The sequence below is a fragment of the Elaeis guineensis genome, chromosome 15 (assembly GCF_000442705.2).
Source record: "Elaeis guineensis isolate ETL-2024a chromosome 15, EG11, whole genome shotgun sequence".
Taxonomy (NCBI): domain Eukaryota; kingdom Viridiplantae; phylum Streptophyta; class Magnoliopsida; order Arecales; family Arecaceae; genus Elaeis; species Elaeis guineensis.
In genome coordinates, this window is record NC_026007.2 from 12,001,193 (window position 1) to 12,023,198 (window position 22,006).

Sequence of the window (22,006 nt, forward strand, 5' to 3'; positions counted from 1 at the left end):
GACTCATTATCAAACACCTTAATGGGAGGCTATGACTCAGTTATCTCCATAACTTTATCATTTCAAGGACCTAATAATTTTAGAGGATTTAAATAATATAGAGGATGAAGTCAGATGAACCAGCTTATCATGATCCTCCCACTGGCTTCACCAAGTCAGCTTAAGGGAGACCAGGGCTAGTCTAGGAGTACCTAAATCAGTCACACTGATTTACCTAGCTGACATGGGTCAGCTCGAATAGTCAAGTGATCCGATCAAAATATAATTTCACCAAGAGGCCAGGTAAGTTCGATCAATGGGAGGGTCTGCCATAAGCTTGCCTTAGACACCATCAGAAATGGCCAGGTAAGCGGGCTCCCAATTAAAAATCACCGGTCTGGTTTACCTTAGACACCAACTGGTTTAATTAGTTTTGATTAGATCAACCTAACAGTTCGTGCTAGACCGCTTAGCCAAGAATCAAGTCCATTTGGTTCTCGTTAAAGACATGGACTTGACCAACTACAACTATTGTAATTGATCTAGAGAATCCTTGACCTAATCTAAGACAACAATTGATTAGATTTAGTCAATTCTCTAATTAAGTCCATCTTCAATCTAACCATAGGTCTAACCCAATTAATAGACCTAATTCCCACTAACCCATTAACCCAATGTGTTATGATTTGTGTCTTAGGTTCTTCAATTCACAATCCTAGAACCTAATCAAACAACTTCTTAATTCTTAATTAAGTTTTGGGCTGAGGGTTGGGTTTGGCTTTTCAAAAAATAATTTTCATATTTGTAAAATAATTTTACAATATGATTCTACCAACCATATTGCATGTTTGATTCATAATCAAGATGCAAGTGAAATAAACATGAAACTACTTTAGATCTAATCTAAACAGGTTCATGTAATTGAAACAATTTTAACTTTAAACAATTTCTTTGCACAAAAATTATTAACAAAGAGATTTTATTTCAGATTTAAACATCTTTTAAATCTAATAAATCATAAATTTAATCTAGATTATATCTAATAAATTTATGATTAAAGATAGATCTACACAAACTAGGACAACCTTTGCACTGTAAGGGGTAAACCTTACAGCAGGACAACCTTGCAGTTTGTGATTGATCTAAAATTTTAATTTTAGATTTAATAATCAGATTATAAATTAGATCTAATCTAAAAAATAATCTAAGCATGTATAAATAATCATGTAATAAAGAACCTAGGCTCTGATACCAATTGAAGGAACCTTATCTAGGGTTTCAGGGTTAGATCTTGAAACTTTTTCAAGATCATATAGTGGAAGACTAAAATAAATCAAAATTTATTTTCGAAGATCAAAAAATCCCTAGATCTAAGATCCTATTATATGATTATTACATGATATTAAATTAAAAATTAAAATATATAAATATAGCATGAACTACATGTTGATCATATCAACATGTTTCTATACTACATCTAATGTATGTATTAAACAATAGATCAGATCTATTACCTTGCAAGTTAGATGTTCTAACCTTGTTGATCTGGGCTTGAGGATGATGTTGTAAGCCGCACATGCATCCGGCCTCTAGGAGTCGTCCACACGAGCCCACGAATCTCGATCAGAAGTCCTGCTTCAGGAAATCAGCACAGTATGCTAGTACTGCGCGATCCTTCTTTGATGGTTGATCAGGTGCCTCCTTCTTCTTGATTTAGACTCTTCCAAAGATAGAAAGTAAAAGAAGGAGTTTCAGATCTGAGACACTCTCAGGAAACTCAAGATAGAGGGAAAAAAGATATGAAAACAAAAACCCAAGAAGAAGACCCTCTTCTTCTTCACGTTTTTCTCTCTAGACACCCAAACTTGCATCTTTTATATCTCTATGACCCAAAGGTATTTCTCTCTAATTTTTGGATAGCACAAAGGTCTCTCAAATTTCTAATTTTTTCTAAAATTTTATGAAGAAACTCATCTTATATAGAGAGATATGATAGAGTCCTTGTCTAGGTCAAACACCTAGTCAAGGCTTATCCAAACATGGCAAGTTAAGGGACGCCCAACTCTTGAGCACCTCCTTCATATTTTCATGTATGGATCAATAGAAAAGGGTGCACAATGAATACCCTAAAAGCCATGAAAATTCCAAAAAAAATTTGGATACATTCGGTGCAAAATTGAAAGAGTTTAGGATTTCTAAAACTCTATCTCATAGAATTCGAAATCCAAACTTATTCCTTTTAGATTTGATCCAAACCACCTTCCATGTAAGAAAGAAGAGAGGAGACCTTTTGTGAACGTGGGAGAAATCTGGGAGAGGGCTTTTGTCACACAAAATAAGTGGAGATTGGCATTGAATAAGAGAGAGGGCGTGGAGAAGGATTATGTGGCGCAAGGTGGAATCCTAGTCTTACTAGGATTCTGTCTTATGACTTGTTTTAATTTGGTTTCCCAAACCAAATCAAATCAAAATTAGATCAACACAATTAAAATAGGTCTTAAACCAATTAAGAACCTAATTTAATCAGATTAAATTAGATTTAAATCTGATTTAATTTTCTAATCAAATTAGAAATTAGATTGACCCAAGTCCTAGTTGAACTAGGACTAGTTTTTTCTTGCACTTGGCTTATCCAATAAACCAATTGAACTTGATCCAATCAAGCCCAAAATAAATCTAATTAAATCATATTTAATTAGACTTAATCTCAGCCTATTGGCTTAATCAAATTAAGCCAATTAGCAATCGAATTGCTAATCGATCCTCCTGCAACACTTGCACTGGGTTAAATGTCAATCGTATTGATCATTTAACACTAGAACGATTCTTAATCGTTGATCAACCATCTGATCAGATCATGAACTCTAATGTGTGTGACCTCATAGGTCCAAACCTAAGCCAGTAGTATAGGAACAAATTTTTATACCAATCGAAGTGACCATCTAGCAATGGTACCCGACGATCGGATAGGTCGAATGTGTAGAACAATATCCTTAGAACCCATGCGGATATAGTTTTCATATAATTCATCCCCTTGACCAAAATGATCATAGGACACCCCAGAGTTTAACTGTCAACTCTGATCAGGTTGTCCACATTGTATTTCAAAATATCAAATCCATTTGATGGATTACCCTGACCAAGGTTTTGCTAAATTGAAATATAGCGACTCATTCTTCTCCAACTCATGGAGTGGTCAATCCCATCTCGATCACACTCTGACTTCGCAAGTACTTGACTGTGCCCAGAAGCCTTCCATCCCTGAATTAGAAATTCAGTTAGTCCAGTACCAAAGCACAGTGAGTTGCTTGCAAGTCACTGAGGCGATCTCAGGTCTAAGGGACACTTATACCTATATCCCATCAGAGACATTCTCGATGGCAGAATACTCTGGAGTTGGTCACGTTCAATGACGATGTACCCTTACATCTCACCTGTATGCCATACCAGTGTCTCCACACTCCTTGGTTAAGAGGACAACCAACCCATATGGCCTACAGCGACCTATGCTCGATAGAAGCTGTTGTCCTTATTAACAGCTTATCATTTGGTCGTGAACAGTTTTAAGGACTAATCGATAAATCTTCTCTTTATCGAATCTAAATAGTTCTAAGGACTTCATCATAACAACGGAGTTCATTAGAAGATGAAAGCTTATGATGAAGATGCCAAATATATTTTATTTATTAACAAATCAATTACAATACTTGGTTGCTCAACCGTCAACAGCTTGACGATTGGCTTTTTGGGACACATTTTTCAACAAGTCCGGACAAGGCTTACCAGCAGTTGAAGTTGAGGATGGAGCCCGGCTCCCTTAAGAGTCTGGGCGGAGTCTACTCGCGGTTGAAGTCATGGGTGGAGTCTGACTCCCATAGGAGTCTGGACGAAGTCTGTCTGCAGCCGTTGGAGTCGAGGACTAGGCCTGGCTTCCATAGGAGTCCGGGTGGAGTCTTCCTGCAATTAAAGTCAAAGGCGAAGTCTGGCTCCCGTAGGAGTCCGGGTGAAGTCTACTTGCGGTTGAAGTCGTGGGTGGAGTCCGGCTCCTGTAGGAGTCCGGATGAAGTCTGTCTGCAGTTGTTGGAGTCGAGGACGGAGGCCCGACTCCCGTAGGAGTCTGGGTGGAGTCTTCCTGCAATTAAAGTCAAAGGCGAAGTCCGGCTCCCGTAGGAGTCCGGAGAAGGCTTACCAGCAGTTGAAGTTGAGGACGGAGCCCGACTCCCTTAGGAGTCTGGGCAGAGTCTACTCGTGGTTGAAGTCATGGGCGGAGTCCGGCTCCCATAGGAGTCCGGACAAAGTCTGTCTGCAGCCGTTGGAGTCGAGGACGAGGCCCGGCTCCTGTAGGAGTCCGGGTGGAGTCTTCCTGCAATTAAAGTCAAAGGCGAAGTTCAGCTCCCGTAGGAGTCCGGACAAGGCTTACCAGCAGTTGAAGTTGAGGACGGAGCCCGACTCCCGTAGGAGTCCGGGCGAAGTCTACTTGCGGTTGAAGTCGTGGGCAGAGTCCAGCTCCCGTAGGAGTCCGGACGAAGTCTGTCTGCAGCCGTTGGAGTCGAGGATGGAGCCCGGCTCCCGTAGGAGTCTGGGTGGAGCGATAAGAGTTCACCAACAGCAGTCGAAAGTCGGAAGAGACTTGCGAGGGTCTATCCCGCCAAGAACTTCGACCGAGGATATTTTATACCCAACAATTATCCTAGAATGATGTTAAAATTTTTTATTAAATTAAACTTTTAGATTTAATTTTTTTAGTATATATGTGATATATGTTTTATTGTTTAGATCTAAAAAGTGTTTTGAGATCTATTTTGATTCATATATGTGATATGAAAGCATATTTAGGGCTAAAATTTATTTCTATGATCTGAATTTGTTTATGTATATGATACATATTTGTATGTATGATCTAAAATTATTTTGAGATCAAAATATATTTTTTATGCAAAGAATTTAGATCTAAAAATTTAGATTTAAAATCTGAAATTAGTGTTTGTGCATGAGAGATTGGTCATGGGTAGATCAAATTAGGTCATGTAATTGGATTACATCATAAGATTTCTGATTTGATCATATTGGGTCTAAATTGATTTAGCAAAATCGAGTCAAGTATTAATTAGGATGAGGTCAATAGATCTTAAGATCATAATTGTTGGAGATCGAATCGATTGACACCCATATGTAGAATCGATTAACCTAAGGACCTAATTCGGCTCTATGGCTCGAATCTGATTCACCTAAGCTAACTTATTTGGATCAATTATCCAATTTGTGTGTAAGGTAAGTAATTGAAAGGTGGTTATTTAATTGATTCCGTTCACTGACTTAACCAATTCATTGGTGCCTAAGGAAAGCAATGGGGGGACCGCCACCAATCTTCACTTACCTAGCCAATTTAGAAGATTGAGTCTTAAATATGATTACTTGACGATTTGATTTAGCCCATGTCAATTAGATTAGTCATATGATAACTGATTAGATAAGACCTAAATCTAAATCTCTTCATAAATATTAAGTCCAAGGTCTTCTACCGTTGTAGATATGCGGGTGTGCTACCAGTGTTGATGGTTCTCGGCTGGTCACAGTGGTTCAGTTGCATGGGGAACATGCAACCACTCTATTAGTAAGGAGTTGCTCTAGGGTAAAGATAGGGTTGGGCTTAATAACTATTAGGTGAGGGACCTAATTATGGCTTTGCACCTGCTTGTGAACGGTGGGTCTGACTTAACTAAAGAGTGCGAGCAATAACTATTAGGTGAGCCCATATGACTTAGAGACCAAGTGGCTGCAACATGCTTAGAGAAGTATTTGGACAAAGAGATATCCATGCATCGGTGTTTGTTCGTGATATCAATAATTGTTAGGTAAGGTGCACGACATTGGTGGGACTGCAGCACCCATTAGAAATTCAGTTATCGCATTAGGATTTTTATTTCTCCACCTGAAGAATGTGGGAGATTTGATAAAATAGTGAGAGTCTTCTTTTTGTATCTAAAAGTTTTCAGAGTAAATTATAAAATAAGTACAAACATCCAATTAGAATCTTTGCTCTCTACTATTTATTATGTTAGATTCCAATCCTCTAGCTCAAATCCTAGATATCAATCGATTAATCGAAATTGATTACACAGACTGACTCACAAATCTAAAAATTATTTTTAATTTTAAAACATTAAGTAATATTCTCTATCAGGCTATTCTAATATTAATAGCCTGTCCAATCCAAAGTCAACGAGCTATACTTGATGAGTGGATGGACAATAACAATTAAGATAGGTGCTAAATATTGAAGTCCATGTTAGATGAACTCCAACGTATGCATGAGCATATATTCACTGTCAACGACATATTGATTCATCTACAAGTATTATGAAATAATCAGAGTCGCACAGCACATGAGATGCGTGATGGGCAGTTAGTCTATGATCGTTATCTGATAATGATCAAAGACATTAAGGAGCTTAAAAGGCTCGACATGATCATGCATGAGGAATTGCTTGTGGATTTCATCCTACGATCCTTGATTAGTTTATATAGATAGTTTATGATAAACTATCATATGAAAGACTATCTTGGCATCCTATCTGAATTGATCAAAGTGTTGCTAACAAAGGAACTTTTAAAGAGTTCAGAGGTAAATACCTGAAGAGCCTAAAGAAACAATGACACACCTAGAGTAGGCATGTCAAAATTATTCAATACAATCTTTATGATTTTCTCTTCTCCTAGTTGAGCTATAGATTCTAGTAATTTTATATAGAGTCAATGGGAAGGTGGAGGGCAGAAGAAGTAATCCTTGAAATTGACAATGGAACAAGAGTTGCTACTGTGGCCATGGGTATCTATCTTTTACGATCATTGTTTGGATTTAGTTCTTAGAGATAATCTCTATCAATTACATAGTGATGCATCTGTGAACTTAATTGAGCAAGCAGTGAATGCCATTGGATCTGAGAGATCCAAAGTTGAGATAAAATTTAAGTATATGTGAAACCTTAGGCTAAGTCATATTGGAGAAGAAATAATTAATAAATTAAAAAAATATCGATCTTTGGGCTCATTGACTGTTGAGTCATATCTAGTTTGTGTATCATCTCTTTGAGAAAATATGATCAAGCTACTTTTGTAGGACAAAAGGAAAAGGATCACTGAGATACTTATCCTTGTACACATTTGATGTGTGTAGCCTATATGATGTGCTAACCAAAGAGTTATCTCTACTTCTTACCTTTATCGATGATCAATCATGATATGGATAAGTATACGAGATACAAATCTAAAATTTTTGAAAGGTTCAAAAAATTTAAATATAAAATAGAGAAGTAATCAATAAATTTTTAAAAATACTTCGATCGGATCGAGGATGCAATACTAAAAAAAAAATTTTTTGATTATCTCATAAAATGGCATAGTTTCATATTGGACCGCTCTTAGTATATCTCAGCTCAACAAGATAAGAAGAGTCTTGGGACTATATGAGATATGATCTGATCTATGATGAACTTCACTGATTTATTTATGCTTCTTTGGGGACATACTTTATTTCTATAAAATTGGGTTCACTCTAAGCCTGTTCCTACCACACCGTATGAGATATGGTATGGTGAGAACTGAATCTTGATTATTTCAAGATCCAAAGATGTCCAACCTGTGATAGCAGGTGGATATGTTAGAGGATAGGTCTATAAAGTTCATCCTAAGAGAGTTTGAGATACTACTTTTTGAAAGGATTACAATATGATTGTAACCCGACATGCTATCTTCTTGGAAAATTCTTTAACCAGGATGAAGCAGTGGGAGAAAAGTTAAGCTGGAAGAGAGTGTCTCTAAAGAGCAACGAGCCATAGGACCTAAAGAATCTATTCATGATGAGCCAGTAGACTTATATTCCTCCTCTACCTCGCACACATAGTAGGATCTCCAATCCTCTTGGAAGGTACTTGGGTATGCTTAACAGAGGATGTAGAGAAAGTCATATCTCATGGGAGATGGAGAATATAAAGATGATCCCAAAATCTACAACGAGGTGATGTCAGATATCAACTCAAAGAAAGAGATGTGAAATAGCTTTTTCGAGTAGAGATCTTTTGAAGATTTCTACATAGAGTAGCTTATGGATTTTGCTTCTTATGATATGAGATCATAAAGTTTGCAATAATTTTGGAGATTGGAACAGTCATTTTGATGATATGATCAAATTATTTGATCAAAAAAAAAGAATTATGTGTTTTCAAAAGGATCAGTAGGAGTGTCCAATACTGACATCGGTTAATATATGGTTGTATATAGAATTCTTCATGAAAGACATAAAGCAAATATCCTAAAGATCTATAGAGATAAATGCAATTAGATGCTTGTGCTTTCATAGATAAAGTACAGAGAGTAGATGCTGAAAGAGTTCAGCATAAAAATCTTGGAAAGGGGTCTGCTACCCTCTTAGACATAGATATATGCCATGTAATGTACTTGAACTAATATAGATAATATTGTGAATATCATGAATAGATATCAGTTGTATGCAGATCGAGAATATTAGATTGCTGTGAAAACATCCTTAAGTACCAAAGAAAAACTAAGGATATATTCTTAATTTTGGAGAAGGATCAAAACTAGGAGTGGGAGGATACATCAATTCAAATTTTATGTCTGATATTGATAGTAGAATGTCTACATCATGGGGTGTGTTCCTGTATCGATATCTTGAAAGAGTTCTAAATAATCGATCGATGGAAGCTGAACACACTGTAGATGTATAGGATGTATTCTAGTTCTAATATTAGTTGTAGAATTAGATGTCATGTCATCAATGTCGTGACACTATACTACAAAGGCAATGGCACCATAGCCCTTGCTAAGGAGCCTAGGTCTCACCAGATATCCAAGCACATAGAGCAGCAGAACATATGACTATCTTAAGTAGAAATACATAGAGGTGTAGAGAGCAAACTCCACATGTGATGTGGTTGACCCACTAATAAGTCACTTAGCTAGCTGAAGACTAAAGTCTGTCTTGTGAAGATGGAGCTTGGTAAATGGCAGATTGACTTTAGTGCAAGTGAAAGATTATTAGATATATGTCTTAAAAGCCAATCTTGACTGACATATTATATTTCTTGGATATGATTTTATACTTATTGGATATTTATATTATCATTCATATTTTATGTGTCCATAAATCATCCAAAAGATTAACAAGATGATGACACATATTCTCAAAAAATTGAGAATTTAAGAAATATGACATTAATGGTTGATTCCTAAATTGCTCTTGATCATAGGATGGTCATGGGGATGGAGATTGATCCGGATAGACCAGTGCATGGATTGCTTCCTTCGGACAGATGGATCTTGAGTCTGCGGTGTAGTGACACTGGAGTGAGAGTGCAGGTGATTGTTAGAGAACAACTAGTACTGAGCATGACCAACACGAGAAGTCATATGGATGTCTGCTTATTTGTTAGTGACTTTTTCGATACTGCAGTTGTATGATTGGTCCTTTAACTTGCAGTGCTACAACTACTCGTAGTGAGGCTACTAGAGTTTAACTATACATAAACATGGATCTCAATGAGCCCTTATAGTGGATGTTGGCGACAGTTGATCCACTGTAGGAGTAGAGTATATACCTAGATGGGATCTATCGACCCCAACAGAAGAAAGTAGTCCTATGGGATTTATGAAGCTGAGTCTTTAAGTCTATGGTCATAGCAATGTGATTATTAGAAAAGAATTTTCATAGAAATTACATATAGACTCGAGCTGAATGAATCTATCATATGACCAATGATGAAGTTTGATGATTTATCCATGACCTGCCATCTGATCGAGACTCACGATAGAGAGATTGTATCATGCGTTAACTGCACCTAGAGGTTCATCATCTTTTATTCTACTAGATTACCACTATATACTGCTAGATGTCACTTATGGATTGTGAGACCCATGAGCATCATCTTGATGATCGATGATCCTTGGTGGGTAGAGTTAGAACGGTTTCAATCCATTAAAAAGAGTTTCAATGATATTATGATAGGAATCATAATATATCTCACTATCAGACAGAATAGAATCTATGAGAGCACACATAAAAGAGGCTTTTGACTGATCAGATGGTTGAATTATGATTATGAATCATGATAAGATTTGATTATCAATTTGATTGATGATTAATCCAATACAAAAGTTGCATTAAGTAACTCACTAAGGAGTTAGTGAGTTAAAGAAGGATTAATTAGTAATTGGATTGCTAGATGGCTCAATTTGATTGAGCTATGGGGCTTGCATCAAGTGTAATTAAATTAGATTTAATTTAACTTGACATGGGTTTGATTTGATCAAATCTGATTGGGTTATAAGATAACCTAAATTGCAGAGAGAATCATTCTTATTTGAATTAAGATTTGGGTTTGACTCAATTTTTAATTAGACTAGGATGTATGAGTTTTTATTTAGACTAAAAATTTTTATTTCCATGGGTGCCCCAAATCCTAATTAGATTAGAATTAAATTGAGTTTGACTCGAGCATCAAGAGAGAGTCCAAAAGGACTAGGACTCATTTTCTAAATAGGTGATATCTAATCTAAATAGTTTGGCCTCCTAATCAGATTTGGTTTTCTATCTATTTGGGTTTAATCAAGTCTTAATATGATTAAGATTGGTTGGGATTTAAATTAATTTAAATCAGTCACTTAAAAGGAGTACTAAGTGGATTGGACTTCACCCTTCCATGCAGCATAAAACCAGCCCCACACCCACCTTTTATTAGCACCTATATTTTCCCTTTTATCCATGAGGTATGGTGCATGAAAGGAGTTCACGCCAACACCTTTTCCCATGAGATATGGGGTGCACAAAAATAAGGTGGTGGCCGGCATCAAAAAACTAGAGTCCAAGGAAAGTTGGACTCTTATCTCCTTCCTAAGCTCAAACCCCTCTTCACCTATTTAAACAGCACCATATGGGATGGTGATAAGAAGATTTGCATCAGGTTTTCACATCCAAAAGGGTGAGGAGCGTGCGTGAGAAAAATCAGGGAAGAAGGGCACGGCGTGCATGGGCATGGTGTGAGGTAAGATATCTTTTCTTTCTTACACAACCAAAGGTTAGTTGTTAGGACATCTCCTCTCCTCTCTTTTGTCCTTGTTTGGACATGGGTGTCTTCTTTCTTCTTTGTCCAAAAGTTGGATAAAATTTTTACATCTCTATTGTAGAGATTTGGTGTATGGGTTTAAGGAAGAAAAGAAAAAAAAGGGTTCTTCTCATGATCTCTAGCATAGAGATCAATATCCTCCTACCTCTTCTTCTTCTCTATGAGTGTCTTGAGAGAAAAGAAGATTTTCAACCATCAAGATGTGATCTTTGCAAGGGAGCTAGCACTCCGATGAGATCAAAAAAATTTTGATCAGATTAGAGTCTCGTGTGGATACCTGTAGAAGCTGGATGTTTGTACAGCTACAAGGGACCGTCGGAAGACATCCATGATCATCAGTTCATGGTGAAGATTAATCCATATCAAGGTATGTTCTCTATTTATTTTTCTCTAATTGATTTCTATATCTGAATCCTATCTCATATATGACGATACTGTTTATGATTTTAAGATTTGATCTTATGCATACTTAGATTAAATTAAATTTAATCTAAAAATTTTAAATTCTGTTGCATAATTATTTTGAAAAAATTTTACATGCATAAAATCATGAAACTCTAATATCTAGTTGTCAAGGATTATTGTCAGCATTATGGTATTGACTATGACGAGACATTCTCTCCTATGGCAATACTCAAGTCCATCCAGATTATGTTTGCTATCACTGTACATTTAGATTATGAGATCTGACAGATAGATGTCAAAACTACTTTTCTCAATATGGAGCTGGAAGAAGAGGTGTATATGATACAACCTGAAGGGTTTACATCCACAGATGAGTCGAATGTGTGCAAGCTGAAAAGGTCTATTTATAGACTTAAGCAAGAGTCTAGGAGTTGGAACATGCATTTTGATAAGATTATCAAAATGTATGGCTTCATTAGGAATGAAGAAGAGTCTTGCGTCTATAAGTGGACTTTCAATTCTGTAGTCATCTTTCTTGTACTGTGTGTGGATGACATACTGTTACTAGAAATGATTTCCCGACTTTGTAGAGTGTGAAGCTGTGGTTATCATTATAGTTCTCTATGAAGGACTTGGGAGAAACATCCTATATCCTTAGGATGAAGATCTATAGGGATAGATCTAGAAGGTTGCTTGGATTATCCCAATCCACATACATCAATATCTTATTGAAGCGATTCAACATAGATAATTCTAAGAAAGACTATCTTCTGATAGGTCATGGGATTACTCTTTTCAAGAAGGATTGTCTGACAACTCCTGAGGAAAGAGAGCACATGAGTAGAATACCATATGCTTTGGCAGTGGGATCTATCATGTATGCTATGACATATACGAGGTCAGATATGGCCTATTCACTAGGGGTAGTAAGTAGGTACCAATCTGATCTGGATGAGAAGCATTAAAAAATTATGAAAGTAATTTTTAAGTATTTGAGAAATACTAAAGACCAATGGCTTATCTATGGAGATACTGACCTGAAACTTGTGGAATATACTAATTTCAGTTTTCAGTCAGATTGTGATGGCAGTAGAAGCATGTCGGACTACGTATTTATCTTGAGTGGAGGAGCTATTTATTGAAAGAGTTCCAAGCAATATACTGTAGTCGATTCTGTATGTGAAGCAGAATACATTGTTGCATTGGATGCTGCAACATATTCTGCGCCACTATCACCTGGTGTGAGAGATCATGAACCGAGATGACATCGAACTTCAGAAGATCGATAGAAAGGAGAATCTAGTTAACTCCTTTAATAAAACTCTCGGGATCAAAGAGTTTGATGACTTCAAATAGAAGATGAGTATAAGATACTGCCCCGATTGGCTTTAGTCCAAGTGGAAGTTGTTGAAAATTGTGTTCTAAAATCAATCGTGTGACGATTGAGTTCATCCTTATATATGAATTATTGATTATTAAATAAAAAATATTATAAAATTTTTCATCACAAAGTGATATCTTCCTTAAATTTTTGTACTGTGATGAGGTCCTTAAAACTATGCTAGTATATGATAAAAAGAAGATTTATCATATAGTTCTTAAACATGTTCGCAATCAAATGATACATCATTACAAAATGATGATGTTTATCGAGTGGAGATCATTGTATGCCATATGGGTTGGTTGTCCTCTTAACCAAAGAGTGTGGTGATACTGATATGGCATACAGGTGAGATGTAGGGGTACATCATTACTGGACAAGTGACTCACCTACTGAGGGTTCTGCTGTCAAGAGCTGCTCATGAAACACATGGATATAAGTATCCTTCAGATCTGAGATCACCATAGTGACTTGCAAGCAACTCACTGTGCTTTGGTGCCAGACTATCTGGATTTCTAATACAGTGATGGAAGGCTACTGGGTACAGTCAAGTACTTATGAGGTCTACGTGTGGATCAAGATGGGATTGACTTCTCTGAATTATTAGAGTTGATGTATCGCTATATTTCAATTTAGTAAAGCTTTGACCAGAATAATCCATGAGATAGATTTGAAAGGTTGAAATATAATATGGATGAAGCAATCTTAGTTGACAGTTAACTTGAGACCATCCTAGAGCATCCAAGGTCAAAAGGATGAATTATGCGGTAACCATGTGTATGGATTTATGATAATTTGATCTATCTGGATGTCGAAAACCATTGCTAGATGGTATCTTGATTAGTATAGGAATTAGTTCCTATGCTACCGACTTAGTGTTTGAACCTATGGAGTCACGCATACAAGTCAAATAAAGTAGAAAGAAATTGGTCTATGTTTATATGTCCAATTTGGAAGTACATGACTTAATTGAACATATAAGCTAACTTTATTGAGAATTAAGTTATGGATCAAATGGGATTGAAGAGTTGACTATGTCTAGCTAGCACTACACATGCGGTTCAGCTTCGATCCCGGAGATGAATAATTTTTGATCTATGATCCATGGAGTATATGAAAGATTGGATTTAAGTACTGATTAATTTTAGATTAAATTTGAATTAATTAGACTTAATTGGGTTTAAAATTTAAGTTAGACTTGGTACAAAAGTCCTAAAAAGTTTGAGATTGACAGTCTTTCGAAATTATTTCGAACCAACTTTGAATTGGATTCGAATCAGACCCATTTTGATGAGATATGAGAATTCTCACTTGCACTGGGATTCTCCTTTCATGTGGGCCAATCAACACATAAAATGGTGCTAGTTTGGGGCATCCTATGTGGGTAAGAGAGTGGATGCAAATTGATTGTCATATGTGATGGTAATTCTATCTCATATAGGAATCCTTCTTTTATGAGTATTGGACTAATTCAAATCAGATTTGAGTTAGGACTCCTATACTTATTGGATCATTAGATTTATCTATAAATAGAGAAGGTATCTACCTATAGATACATAGCAAACAAATCAGATTGAGAGAAGAGAGAAAGAGAGAGAGGCATTAGAAGAGAAGAGCCTTCTTCTTCCCTTGGTCTGCTCCCTTTTGGTGCCGCCCCTCTTCCCTTAGGCGTGGATCCTTCTTAGGCATCCCACCTATAGGTGTGAGGTGTCACACTAGCACATCTCCTCCCTCGTTTGATTGGATTACGAAAGCAATTGGGTTGGAGTTCATCCTACTTTCCTTTGGTGTCTGGCGTTCATGTGAAGTAGAGAGTCTGCACATCCAAGCCTCAGCGAAGCTTTATATCAGATTATTTGAGATTTAATCTTTGGTTCTGCTGCTATTCAAGTAAGGATTTGATCCTTAATCATGTAGATGAATAGAAAACTTTTAGATGCAACATAGACCTTCCGAAGAGAAACAGTTTTCCTTTCCTTCATCGATGTAACCATCTAGCAATGATGACTAGACCTCCGAATAGGTCGAATGAAGGTGAAGCAACATTTAAGAACCTATTGGCATATGGTTACTGTATAATTTATTCCTTTGACCCTAATGCTCGATGATGACTTAAAATTTAACTATCAATCCTAGATAAGTTATCCACATTGTATTTCAATCTTTTTCAAATCTATCACATGGATTATCCGAATCTAGATTTTACTAAATTGAAATACATTGACACATTAACTCCTACTAATTCAGAAGGATCAATCCCATCTTAACTCATGCACCGACTTGACAAATACTTGACTACACCTAGAAATCTTCCATCACTGAATTAAAAACTCAGTTAGTCTGACACCAAAGTACAGTGAGTTGCTTGCAAGTCACAGTGGTGATCTCAGGTTGGAGGGACACTTATACCCATATCCTTCACGAGCTATCCTTGACAGCAGAGTGCTCCATAGTTGGTCACGTTCAGTGATGATGTACTCCTATATCTCACCTGCATGCCATACTAGTGTCTCCACACTATTTGGTTATGAGGACAACCAATGCATATAGCACACAATGACTTACACTTGATATCGCTATCGTCCTAGTAATAGCGTATCGTTTGGTCGCAAACCAATTTAAGGATTACGTGATAAATCCTCCTTTATCGATCAAAGTAATCCTAAAGACTTTATCACAATATAGGAGTTCATTAGAAGATATAACCTAATGATGAAAAAGATCAAATAATTTTTATTATTTATCAATTCATATACAATTATAATTAGCACAACCGTCAAATAATTAGCTTTAGGATATATTTTTCAATAATTTTCACTTGAACTAAAGTCAATCAGTATAGTATCATATACCTATCTTCAATTTATCATCTCAGAGCTTCGAGATATCGAGGCTTTAGTAAATGAGTGGGTCAAGTTCTCCTTTCTGTCGATGTTCTAAAGATTAACAACACCTTAACAGATTTTTTGAATAAGGTGATAGCGATGCAAAATACCTAGTAAGCTAATGGGGCTTTAGCTCTTTGGCATGAGCTATCGCTCTGATGCTGTACAATATAGTAGGACCATGATTAGAGAGTGCCACTCCTAGCTTGCCAGTGAACCTATAAAATTACATAGCTTCCTCGCAAGCATTGAATGCTGTAATATATTCTGCCTCACAATTTGAATTTAGCTATATTGCTCTGCTTGAAACTTTTTCAGCTGATTACTGTATTATTTAGGGTAAAGATGTATTCGATATGTTCTTGCTATTACTATATCCAACTAAAAACTAGAGTCATACTCTACTAATTTTTAAGTCAGATTCTCCATAACCAAATCACCAATCTTTAGTATTTCTCAAATATTTAAGGATGACCTTCCAGTGATTCTCACTCAGATCTTGCAGGTATCCACTCACCACCCTAATGAGTATACCATATCCGGTCTCATATATAGTATACATGATAGAATAAATTCTACTCATAAACACCCTATGTATGCTGGATTGGAAAAATCCAAGCAGTCTCTTAGGTCTATCTCATAAATCTTCATCTCTAGGATGAGGGATACTTTTCTCAAGTCCTTTTGTGGAGAATAATGATAACAGCGAAACCTTTATTCCCTATAATGTAAGAAATATCATTCCTGATTAAGAGAATTTCATTTATATACAAAACAAGAAATACACTCATAGAACTATTAACCCATTTATATTTACAGGATTTTTCTTCATTCTTAATGAAGCCATGCATTTTGATCACTTATCAAAATATATGTCCCAACTCTGAAATATTTAACATTGCCACAGGAGAAAATATCTCGTTATGGTCAATAGCATAATGTTGACAATATCCTTAGACAACTAGATGAGCTTTGTAGATCTCCACCTTCTCATCTGCACTCTCTGATCCTATTGAAAATTTATTTACACCCTATGAGTTTTATCCATTCAAATGGATTAACAGGTGTCCATACATCGTTGACCATTGTGGACTCAATTTTGAACTTTATGGCTCCAAACCACTAATCAGAGTCAGACCTCTGTATGGCATCTATGTAGGCGATCAGATCCTTGTTGTTCTCATCGAGTTCAATAGAATCATGTCCTAGACCTAGATACTAAAGTATCTATCCGATGGATGTGGTACTCTATCGGATCTCCTTAATGATGCCTCTACAATAGATTTCAGGTTTGATCTAATCAAATCTAGTTCTATGGGTTCATCAGATTGTGTCAGTTCTTCTACCTATTGAACTTCATAAGTTCTATATTAAAGATATCAGTACCTTCATCAAGATACTCTTTTTCTAAAAGAAATACCGAACAACTCTTGTTCTTTAGCATAATAGAAGTTATATCCTCTAGATTCTTTGGAATACCCTATAAAATAATACATATAGGATTAGGATCTAAAGTAATCGATCTATAAATAATCGATATAAACTGAACACTTCTAAATCCTAAGGTAAGAAAGTATCAGCTTACACCTAGTCCATATCTCATATGGAGTCATTACGATTGATTAATTCAGAATCCAGCTCAGAACATAACAAGAGTCTTAAGAGCATCATCCTAAAAGGAGACTGGCAGACTTATAAACCCCATCATGGATTGAACTATGTCTAACAAAGTTGATTCCAATAAGAGAGTATCCTATTCTCTTCTAGATATGTCAAAAACTCACCAGAAGGGCATTCTCCTTCTTGGTCTGATTGAAGAGTTTCAATGTTCTTTCTAGTTTATTTTTCTATCTTATTATGAAATTATTTGAATATTTTAAATAATTCAAATTTATGATAAATATGTTCACAGATCTAATACATCAGTATGTATCAGACTCAGAACATCATTGGCTCGTTTATTTTTTCTAGTAAAAAGTGATTCGATCATCTTACTAAAGAGATAGGATTGATAGATTCACAATGATTCACAATCTTTGATTTTGAGGATTATCTCTTGTTGATCCTATCTTTGTTTATATGATCGAGCCATCAATGCCAAAGGTAGACATTTGTAACATTATCTACTTTAAGAAGTTTATTTATTGTGTACAATATACTAATAGACTGAGACTATTTGTAAATGTCATTTCTTAGTTATCCACATGATTTTGATATCATTCATAATGATATCATGAAAATCATTAGACAATAGTGACAATCACTAAAACGATATTGTTAGAATTGAAAACTCGATTGAGAATTCCAAAAATCAGGATTGGAATATAACTTTTTTGGAATTTGGGATTTGAAGCATGCATATGTATTTCAAAACTTAATTTTCTAAATACTACAGTAGAGAATAAGATTGAAATAATTTTAATCTGAATTTTATATGCATAAAAATATATAACCACATGGATCTATTTCATATGCTGAAATTGATATATGCTGAAATTTAAATTATGATCAAATCATATACTTTTTTTGCAATCTCTTTCTTCAAATCTGAATCTGGAAGAGAGGAGGCTCTCTGTTAGCCGCACAAATATCTGGCCTCTATGAGTATCCACTCGGAATCAGTCTAGAATAGCCCTCTGAGATCTGAATTTTGATTCTCTAAAATTTAGCCTGCTGAATCTGAATGAAGTCTGGATCGCGATCAACGTTTGATCTTTCTCCTTGATCTTCTTCTTCTCCTCTTTTCTAGGCTCTTTCTCCTTGCTCTTTGCTGCTACAAAACACCAGCAACTAGCCAAAAGGTGGGATGCCAATACCTTGGGCATGAGATAACTTGGGATGCGCATCCCAAGTTGTATGGCATGGGGATGACTAAGGAGAAGAGAAAGAGGGAGGAAGAGAGGGCATGGGAGCTCCTTTGGGCATGGAGAGGGGCTGGCTTTGATTGTTTTGGGACCTTAAGGGAGGTCGCCTTTTATAGGCACAAAGATTGAATCCTATTCAATCATATAATACAAGTCCTACTTGCATTAGGATTTCTATTAACTTAAGTTATCCAACTTACATTAGGAAGCCCATTTGGCGCCAACTATTGGAGCCCTTACACCCATAATTAGACACCCTATTTTGCACCCAAGAGACACCCCATATGAGAACTAAAGGCTCTCTAATCAATGGTGTTGGGTATAAAATACCCTCAGCCGAAGTTCTTAATGGGATTGATCCTCTCAGGACTCCTCCAGCTTTCGACCACAGATGGTATCTCTCCGGACTTCTCCAACAGCCGGATTCCCACAGTGCTGACTGAATTCCCCCGACGGACGAACTCCCACTACACCACCCGAGCTCCTTCAACATGAGTTCCTCCAGTTATCTATTAAGCCGCCCTAAGCACTCACTAAGCTCCGCCGCCAGCCGACTTTCTACGAATATCAGCTGTTCCCCGAATCCCTTCCAGACTTCTTCCAGCCAGGTTCAACTCCAATCCGAACTACCCTGACTTCGCCAGCGGCTGAACTTCTCCAATGGTAGATTCCTACAACTACCAGATTTCAGCCCGGACTCCTATGGGAGCCGGATCTCATCTCTGACCTCGACTGCGGAGAGGCTTCGCCCAGACTCCTACGGGAGCCGGGCTCCGTCCTCGACCCCGACCGCTGGTAAACTTCATCCGGACTCCTAAGGGAGCCAGACTTCATCCCTGACATTGATTGCAGGTAGACTCAGCCCGGACTCCTATGGGAGCCAGATCTCGTCCCTGACCTTGACTGTGGAGAGGCTTCACCCGGACTCCTATGGGAGCCGGGCTCCATCCTCGACCCCGACCGCTGGTAAACTTCATCCGGACTCCTAAGGGAGCCGGACTTCATCCCTGACTTTGATTGCAGGTAGACTCAGCCCGGATTCCTATGGGAGCAGGATCTCATCCCCGACCTCGACTGTGGAGAGGCTTCGCCTAGACTCCTACGAGAGTCGGGCTCCATCCTCGACCCCGATTGCTGGTAAACTTTGTCCGGACTCCTAAGGGAGCCGGACTTCACCCCTGACTTTGATTGCAGGTAGACTCAGCCTGGACTCCTACGGGAGCCAGATCTCGTCCCCGACCTTGACTGTGGAGAGGCTTCGCCCGGACTCCTACGGGAGCCAGGCTCCATCCTCGACCCCGACCGCTGGTAAACTTCGTCCAGACTCCTAAGGGAGCCAGACTTCATCCCTGACTTTGATTGCAGGTAGACTCAGCCCGGACTCCTACGGGAGTCAGATCTCATCCCCGACCTCGACAGCGGAGAGGCTTCACCTGGACTGCTACGGAAGTCAGGCTCCGTCCTCAACCCCAATTGCTGGTAAACTTCATCCGGACACCTAAGGGAGCCGGACTTCATCCCTGACTTTGATTGCAGGTAGACTCAGCCCGGACTCCTACGGGAGCCGGATCTCGTCCCCGACCTCGACTGCAGAGAGGCTTCACCCGGACTCCTACGAGAGCCGGGCTCCATCCTCGACCCCGATTGCTGGTAAACTTCGTCTGGACTCCTAAGGGAGCCAGACTTCACCCCTGACTTTGATTGCAGGTGGACTTCGCCCAGGCTCCTACGAGAGCCAGATCTCGCCTCTAACTCCAGCTATGGGAAGACTCCGTCCGGACTCCCACGAGAGCCAGACTCTGGGCTCCTCTAGAACGAATAGCTAACCACCTCTTCCCACCAGACACTCCAGTCGAGCTTCAGCCGACAGGCCTGCACTCCCTGGCGTGGCCGCAGTAACGGCCACGACTCTGCCCCACTTCCTGCGATGGATTCCACGCGGCTCCATTACTCCCTGGCCAACTGCTATGATGCCCACGATCCTGCTCCACTTCCTGTGATGGATGCCGCACGATTCTTCCATCCTCTGGCAAGTCGCGACAACAGACGCCGCTCCCTCCCCACGACAGACTCCACGTGGCATGTCCCGGTGATAGCCACGATTCCACTCCACTACTCTCCGCAACAAACTCCTCCTGACTCTGGGCGGCCCACTGCTAGACGGTTACAGATATCGCTATCAGTCTGTTGCCCCCTCCGCCTATAAAAGGGGGGACCCTAGATACGTTATTCTTTAAGCTCTCATTTTTATCTAGAAACTCTGCTAAAATTTTTGTTCGAGCACTCCATTCTTGTTGAGGCAGAGAACTGACTTGAGCGTCGGAGGGTCTTGCCGGAGCAACCCCACCTCCGGTTTAGACTTCTTTTGCAAGTCCCGACGGTGACCGCGACCCCCACAACTCCAGCTTCTTCGGCGCAGGTGGATTTTTGCACCAATAGAATTGGCGCTAGAGGAAGGGCGCTTGTGTCTTCGTAGTACCCTTTTTCTTAAAGGAGCACTCAACGGATCCACCCCCGGGCATCTTTTTCGACGTCCTCTCCTCCTTCCTCCACTTGATCTTTGCCCGATGCCTCCCCGCAAGGCGTCCACACGATGATCCACGGCCTTCGCAGCCAGATCTCAGGCTCCGGCCTCACCTCCAGTTTTCCAGCCTCCTCCTCCTCCTCCGACAATGGCGGTCGGTGTGAAGCAATTTGATCTGCTGGCGCAGCAGGTCAGAGGTCTCACTGAAGCTGTGTAGCCATGCAGCAGCAGCAGCAGCCGCAGGCATCAGTGCGTCTGGAAAGAGTGTCACCGGAACACCAGAATCTAGCGGTAGGGCGGGCCACTTGGGCCAGCCGCCCCATCTTTCTCTGAAAAGATGAACCCGAGGGTGGAGAGCCCTCAGTCAGATCACGACTCCACTCCTGGAAGATCTCTACCCCCATTCTGCCAGAGGACCCTCGAGACCCATAGTCGAGAGGATTTCCTGGACCGGAGGCTCCAGGAGATGAACCGATGGATCGAAGAGCTCCGCCATGCTCCCCCGACTTATGGTGAGGATATTTGCACTGACCCTCCCTTTTCTCAAATGATCATGCAAGAACCGATCCCGCCAAACTTCAAACTCCCTTAGTTCGAGAGCTACGATGGGACTTCGGACCCGATTGACCATCTGGAGGCCTTCCAGACGATGATGCTGCTTCATGGCGCACCCGACGCCATTCTATGCCAAGCCTTCCCATCCACCTTGAAGGGAGCGGTGAGAAATTGGTACTCGACGCTGAAGCCGGGTACCATCATTTTCTTCGATCAGATGAGCCACCAATTTGTGGCCCATTTTGTCAGCAGCCGGTGCCCCCGGAAGGGTT